Source organism: Corvus brachyrhynchos, unplaced genomic scaffold (assembly GCF_000691975.1).
Source record: "Corvus brachyrhynchos isolate BGI_N302 unplaced genomic scaffold, ASM69197v1 scaffold23, whole genome shotgun sequence".
Classification (NCBI taxonomy): Eukaryota; Metazoa; Chordata; class Aves; order Passeriformes; family Corvidae; genus Corvus; species Corvus brachyrhynchos.
In genome coordinates, this window is record NW_008238983.1 from 905,222 (window position 1) to 910,331 (window position 5,110).

At 42.5% G+C, this 5,110-nt stretch overlaps 1 protein-coding gene across 2 annotated transcripts in view; it reads right to left on the reverse strand.

Annotated features, from left to right (window-relative positions):
- The window catches only part of LOC103618744 (cadherin-6), a 104,005-nt gene extending 99,003 nt beyond the window's left edge, over positions 1-5,002 (reverse strand). Inside the window, exon 1 of one of the 2 annotated variants that reach the window (XM_017738731.1) lies at positions 4,978-5,002. The gene's annotated coding sequence lies outside the window, so the exon portion shown is untranslated. Of the gene's footprint in view, positions 1-4,902; positions 4,926-4,977 lie in introns of those variants that run through there. The other variant, XM_017738732.1, reaches the window with a different exon arrangement.
- Between the last annotated feature and the right edge of the window lie 108 nt (positions 5,003-5,110).

Here is a 5,110-nt window from a genome sequence, read left to right on the forward strand (position 1 = left end):
CTCTGGCTCTGCGATTAGATGCAGAAGGGGGAATGCTGGAAAGATACACTACCTATTATCTCAGAGGCAGCTGTAAACATTACATCAAGATAATGAAATTAGTTTAGCTGAAAGGAATTACGGTACCCAGATAGTACAGGATGAATCTCATTCATAAAGTGCCCTCTTCTGTGCATTGCGGTGTGTCACTAGGGAAGAGCTGGGGGGTTACGATGGGTATTTATGTTGCAAATCAAATCTGATAGTCACGCTGGCTAGAATTAAGCATTTTCTGACTATATATAAATATATATGCATATCCTGACAAAGCAGGCTAATTAATGCATAAAATATTTGCCCACAATGCCAGAATAAAGCCATTATTGAACAGGTTACTTAAAACATAGCAAGGCTGGCAGTGTTCCTGAATGAGACCAGACGGAAATGTATATGCACTTTTGTCTATGAGACGGGCGCAGAGGAGGGTGTCTTGTGGCTGGGTGTGAGGAAAGATAATGCAGTATCACTGCATCTTGGATGTTTCAGCATGGTGCTATCAAGTGCTCTGGCACTATCACAGTTAAGCAATCACTTCTTTGCTTAAAGCTTCTTTTTGGAGGTCCACCATACTAACTCAGGAAGGACACCATGCCAGATGAGCCTTTTCCATCCTGACTGGGCTTACAGGCTCCCCTCACCCTTCCCCATCAGCATTGCTCCTCACTGCTGCTAAGAGGGTTGCAGCTGCAGAAGAAACTATCCTTTATGGTTTGTTTTGAGAGAGAAAAATACTCAAGGAGCAGGCAGCTCCACAAGACTGGATGTACCAACCGGTAACATTAATTCACACCACTCTATAAACACCCCTGAACTTCAGTTATCTTAATTTTCTTCTGGTAATGGTCTTTCTAACAAACAAACAAAAGCATAAACTCAAATATTTACAGTCCTTGTTTGGGCCTTTCAGTGCCAAATGCACAGGCAGGAAAATAAATAAAGTGGAAGACAGCAGTGGCAATCATCCCCACCTGGAATAAGGAGATGGTCATGGGTACAAAGAGGGATAAGCCTGCCTGAAATGGGGAGGGGAAGTAGGTGATGGGTGATCAGGATTAGGACAGACAGCAGTGCCCTAGAGAAACTTAGGAACCTGAGCCTGGATGGATGCCAATAACAACCAGTCATTGGGGAAGAACCAAAAAGCAACTCTTAGGCTGAGATTTACAGCATAGAAAGCCCAACTGGATGTGAAGTACTCACATTCAAACTTTAAAAATGCTTTTATACAGCCTTTCCCCACCTAATTCCACTGCGGCATCACTCACAGCATAACTCAGAGAGGATGACTTTTTCTGCTGATGTTTTGCATTAATTATGCATTCTCCAAGGGTGTTTTTTAAAACAGGGACTAATAATCTGCCCTGTACCTTTTGTTACACAATAAAAACAACTAACAGCTGGATTTAATACTAAATGTTCAGTCTACATCTCATCTCTCCCCATTCCAAACAAAACAATGCAAGATGCCATACCTTTCTCCTCACTCAGCATAGTTTTTTCAGACCCCTTGGAAAGGTCTGCCATGACTAAGCATGCAGCATGAGCAAACCAGCTGCTACTGGATTTTTATCTCAAGCAGAACACATTTAAACTGGAGAATTGTGTTTATACTGCAAACTGAATCCTGCACAGAGTCAGCAGAAGAGATTCGCTCTGTGTGCTGCAGAACTCTTTGCTTCGTGCCCAGGATGGGGCACTCACTTTAAAGATTTATGCTGAAAAGATCCTGAATTTGGCCCCACCATGGCAGTCAGGATAACCACAACTGAGTTTATCAGCCCTGTTTCTAAGAGCTATGAACCCAAGAAATTATACAGGAAAAAGAAAAAGGAAAAAATAAGTAAACTCCAAATGACGCAAAGCTTTTGAAGACATAGGAACAGTTACTGCAGCTATCTAAGTCTTCAAAGGGTTAATGAAGAAGTCTCCCTAACACCCAGCTTTCAAGGCAAAGCCCTTCCCGCACACTTATGATAATCAAAAGATACTGAAAACCAATTCTACTTCATTCTGGTATAATTGCAGCAGAGCCACTAGAGGAATTGCAACCATTATGTAAGATGAGGCACCATCACAGTGGGGCCTGCTGTTTCCAGTGCATTCTACCCACTCTTTTTTACAGATTTCAGCTACCTTTCATTTTAGTAATTAGCCACCATTTCCAAGGAGATCCATAAGTAATTTCCTGCACATCTTGAGCCATCTAGTGCAAGATTGCACTAGAAAGGTAACATAATTTAGAAGTAGTCAGCAAAGGGCAGGTGACACACTGAAAAATTCAGTTAAGCATGAGACAGGGACCACCATTTCATTTAACAACAGATAAATGTTGCTTGACCACCACATAGCACACGGGCATCCACCAGAAAACCCAACGGTGGTTCCTTCCAAACCCCAAAATACTGCAGGGTTCTATTAATAAGCAGCATATCAGCATGCTGAAAACTTCTTCAGTCAAAGAAAAGACGATGTAGCACACTTGAGGGGACAGTGGTCTGGAGGAGGGCTCCTGCCCAGAGAAACCCAGTGTGCCCTTGAGAAGAGGGTTGCTCGTTTAGTGAAAGATCTCAGCTGGTGAGAGTACAGGCATATTCATAACTTCTATCAAGTTCACATTACTTTTGAGATCTTCTGCAGAAAGCAGGGGAAAAAAAACCCCACATTTTTTAACATGTGTATGTTTTGCTTTGAAGGAAGTCTCTCAACTAAATATTATTGAAACAGCAGATGGCAAAATGCAAACTTTATGACAGGGAAGGCTGCCTTGAGCGGCAGGTTACTATGTGCATGGAAGAGCTGTGCAAGGAAAGAAGGGACAGAGGGAGGGAGGGAGGGAGAGAAGAGTCAGAAGTTAAGATGCACATTTCTAGCTGAACAACTTGGTTAGAAAATGATGACCATGTCTATAAATGTAATCTTTAGAGTGCTGGCATGGAGATATGCAAGAGCTGTGAACTGGTGTGAAAACTAAAATACCTAGAGGGACTAATAAGTCCCTACGGGGACCCCAGTTACTTAAATGGCTGCAAAGGATAATTGCAGAGAGCTACAACAGGACTGAATCAATGCCATTTTCTCTGGGAAATAAAAAAGGGAAAAAAAAGTATTGCTGCTCTGATTACGTTATTCTGAAAAGACTGGCTGCTTTCCTCTTCCTTCCCCCAGCTCAAAAGTCAACTGCAAACCACTAGAAATATGTCCAGAAAGATTATGGTGCAGCTGAAAGCCAGAAGCATATGAGATTATATATTTACTGGTGCTGTGTCAGATAACATCTGAGAGAAGAGGAAAAAGAGATTCAGCCTTGCAGTCTTTATTAGCATGTTTGGGCTCTTTAAAGGAGCTATCCAATTGTGTCATTGCTGCCAGGCCTTTAAAACTGTATATATCCATGATAAAGGAATCTACTTAATCGTGATCACAAGCCTCCGAGCCCTACCCGACTCTCCTGTGACATGCAAACTTATTGCCTTTAAACAGGAATTAGAAAAAAAGAAATGAATAGAGATGCACCATTACCCATAGCATTATATTGCTCAGGAACAGATGTTAATCAATTTTATGGAATGTTTTAAGTAACATGCAAGTACTTTTGCACAGAACTGTCTGCATAACAGACATTTCAGCCCAGCAAATACATGAGATAAGCCTTTATCTTGACTGGGAGAGCTATGCCTATTTTGATTAAAACCAAAGAGGTCTCCACGATCAAGCAATTTTATTCCCTTGGAATTATGTCATTTCCAGAATGCTACTACACACAGTCCTGTGACAAAAGGGAATGGAAATAACCTTGCTCTTGATTGTAATGTTCTCCTTGCACAAATGTTCATGCGTGTAGCTCATGAGGTACACACGTAGGATGTACATTCCATCCTCACAGATTCCTGAACAGACAACAACCATACTCTATTCCAGCTGTTCCAGAAGAAGAGTAAATTTGGAGAAAGGACTGACCTTACACTCCGTAAGTAACTTGTACTACTCAATCTCTCATGCAGTGCTAACAGAACTTTAAAATCCCACACCACACACAAGTAAAAGGAAAAAGGTGCCCTATCTTCTTGATTTGTATAAAAGTAGTAGCTGTGCCATCGTGCTGGGAGTAATTTCGGTCGTTAAACTTCTCGAACCTTGAATGTCATCAGGAGTTACTTAGGTGACCATCCACTTGCACTTAAAAAGTACTGCATTTAACTCTCCGTAAAATATGGATTTTATTGCAGCAGTGACAGGACTCCTTTCCACAGCCACTGACCTCTACTGCTATTGCTTACCTCTTGACTCAACCTTTTGCATAAGAATACAGAGATGTAGTATGCAAACTGTCTTCCTCGCGTGTGCATCTAAGTAGGTGTTATATACATATGAATACATAAATAGTTCAACCTAGCTGACACAGAAAGTATGTTACCAGCTCCTTAAAACATTTACTACACCACCAAATTCAGTGCTTGCTTTCTGCAATTATCCAACTTCTTTCCTGTAAAAATGCCTGTACGCCTACCCTCTTATTTCCACCTCCTCCAGCACTCCCCAGCCCGTTCTTTTATCAAATAAAAGACTTCACATTTGTCAATTCCTGTAACGTCCCCAGATCTGCCCGCTCTGCCCCCTTCTTTTCACTGAGGGAGCGCCTCATTTCAACTGTGCTCTACATTCAGTTCTGCACTTTGCCTCGGATTTCGCTCATGATCCGAAGGGTTTTGCCCTGTATTCATTTCACAGCAGCTAGGCAGTATCAAGAAACCGAGACAGACTTTTAAAATTATTATTTTCTAGTTATTCATCATTTTGTTGTTGTTATTACTTATTATTACTGTTATTCTCTTCCAAGCACACACGACCTTCGCCCGCTCTCACCACCTCTCCTCGCCCGAAGTGTCTTGCTGGCTATGACAATCCCAGGAAAACGCCGCATCCCTTCGCCTGACTTACAGCGCCAGCAAACGTGGTCCCACACGTCCCTGAGCATCGGGCAGGGCGCGGAGCCCCGGGGGGGTCACTCCGGCGCGGCGGCGGGGGCAGAGCCCTCCGCAAGACAGCTGCCAACTTTGCAAAATAAGTGCTG